This window comes from Mustela lutreola, chromosome 2 (assembly GCF_030435805.1).
Source record: "Mustela lutreola isolate mMusLut2 chromosome 2, mMusLut2.pri, whole genome shotgun sequence".
Lineage (NCBI taxonomy): Eukaryota > Metazoa > Chordata > Mammalia > Carnivora > Mustelidae > Mustela > Mustela lutreola.
Genome location: NC_081291.1, coordinates 172423044 through 172425534, shown reverse-complemented (window position 1 = coordinate 172425534; position 2491 = coordinate 172423044). Strand labels below are relative to the sequence as shown.

The window sequence follows — 2491 nt, the reverse complement described above, 5'->3', positions numbered from 1 at the left end:
TATAAAAAAAAAAAACAGGAAAAAATAGTAGGATGAAAGAATCTCATCCTGATCTGGACATTACGTAAGTATTAAGTAGAGTAATTTTTAAATGAGGATTCTTTCTCTAGATATCTGAAAGTAAATACACCTTCTTCATGGTTGAGGTAGAGACTGCTGACTGTTCACCAAACTCATTTCCTTCTTTTTTAGACAAAGAATCAAATTATTGCTTGTGACCAGCGGCATAGTCCTGACCAGTTATGGAAAGAAAAGTACTGACATACACATCTTCCCTTTCTGGCCAAATAAATCTCTCATGCTTTTTCCTATTAGCTTAATACAATGTCACCTAGCATTCACTATATAAAGAAAAACCAATAGTTGAACATTTAGATGTTGAGTTTATAATTTAACTTCTTAGAAAAAAACTTTTCAATTTTCTTGCTTGCAGTAATTGGTAATAATACAGACTTTTCTTTTACTTCAATTTCGTGAATAAAAGAAATTACCAAAACTCTAATGTGAAAATACTTAAAGCACATTTTGCAATACGTTTCTTCTTAAATCATTCTCTCAAAATTTAAAGATTTTTATGTTTCGTTTCATAAGTTCAACCTATAAAAAACAAAGAAAAATTGCTACAGCTAATTCCTTCATATAATTTTCAAAATTACTTTTCAATATTTTAATTACTTAAAATTACTCTGGAATTATTCCTCAAAAATAAAGTGCCTTGGCGGAAGCTCCTGCAGCGGTCACGGGTGGTGGGGTGGGGAGCAATTCTGTGCTCCTCCGACCCGACCCTTTCAGCGCTCTGCTCCCGCTCCAGCCTACCTCACTCCTCGCCACCATGACCACCACCACCCCCTTCAAGGGAGTCAATCCCAACAGCAGGAACGGCTCCCGGGTATTGCGGCCTCCAGGCGGTGGATCCAATTTTTCATTAGGTTTTGATGAACCAAAAGAACAGCCTGTGAGGAGGAACAAAGGGGCATCGAGCATCTTTGGGACACCTGAGGAAAATCCTCCTTCATGGGCCAAGTCGGCAGGTGCCAAGTCTAGTGGTGGCAAATAGGACTCTGAGTCATCTGGACCCCAGAGAAGGAACTCTTCTGAAGCATATGCTGGAGACTTCTTAGATCTGAAGGGAGAAGGCGACATTCATGAAAACATGGACACAGACTTGCAGGCCAGCCTGGGGCAGAGTGAGGAGAAGCCTGTGCCTGCTGCCCCTGTGCCCAGCCCAGGCTCCGGCCCCAGTGCGGTCCCGAAGAAATTCCCCTGGCGGCAAGTCCAGCCTCGTCCTGGGTTAGCTCCGATTCTCTTGAACCCTGTCGTTTTGTTTGTTTTTGTTTTCTCCATGCTTGTGAACTGCACAACTTGAGCCTGACTGTACATCTTTTGGATTTGTTCCATTAAAAAAGAAGCACTTAAATAAATAAATAAATAAATAAAGTGCCTTATTGTAATAGAAAATCATACTTCAAATTTGAGAGGAAATATTTTACTCAAATTTCTGTAATGCATACTCAATTGAGTACTGAACAATTAACCCAAATTACGCATCATTTTATAAAAATTGTGGTCCATTTGCTTATTTCTTGTCAACTATTTAGAATGGCTATTATGAATCAATGGGGTAATATTTTGCAGTCCCAAATAAGAATACAACATTTTAAGAGTGAAGAAACTTGACATGACCATTTCAATACAGCTTTATATAGCCACCTGAAAGACACAAAATTATTGCTTTTGACAATTACAATGTGTATGCATTAAACTCCCCCGAGCTGCATCCTATCCATGGCTCCTTCTTTTAACCATAATTCCTAAGGTTGAGACTTGTGTATTGATTTAGAATTGTGTTCAGCCTTGGGCTGATAAGTAGGAATGGGATAGGGATGTTATTTATTCATGGTACTTGGCAATAAAAATGTCAAAACTCTAGTGGTCCAAACACGTCCATTAACTAGGAAGTTCTACTTTCAAACATATCTCCAAACAGACCACTTTTTTACCACCTGTCTGTACCACTCTTGCTTCCATAATTTCTTGCCTGACCACTGTAAAAGCATCATACAATAAGTCAACATAGAACATCCTCTAAAAACATAAATTAATTCCAGTCTCTCTAATACTCAAAGCATCCATTGACTCAATAAACATAAAAATGTCTAAACTCTGATCCCAAGGCTTCAGTGATTACGCGATAAGGCCACTGGCTCCATCGCTGATTGTTCCCGCATGGCTCTTTTCCTTCTTTGTTTTATAAAAGCCCCATCGTCCCCCTCTCTGTTTCTCTTCTTTCCTTTTATTTCTTTTTTACCTGCTTTATTGAAGCATACATTACACACCCCCAAATCCACCAATATTAAGTGTACTTTTTGATAAGTCTTAGTATGTTTACACCTTTGTGCAATTAGCAGTACAGTCTAGTCTTAACATACTTTGTTAATCCAAAAAAAGGTATCTTGTACCTATTTGCACTTCTTTCTTATTCACACCCAAG

General features: G+C 38.4%; 1 pseudogene; it reads left to right on the top strand.

Moving 5' to 3' along the window:
- Positions 1 to 727: 727 nt before the first annotated feature.
- LOC131825923 (jupiter microtubule associated homolog 1-like) lies at positions 728 to 1411 on the top strand (annotated as a pseudogene).
- Positions 1412 to 2491: the final 1080 nt, after the last annotated feature.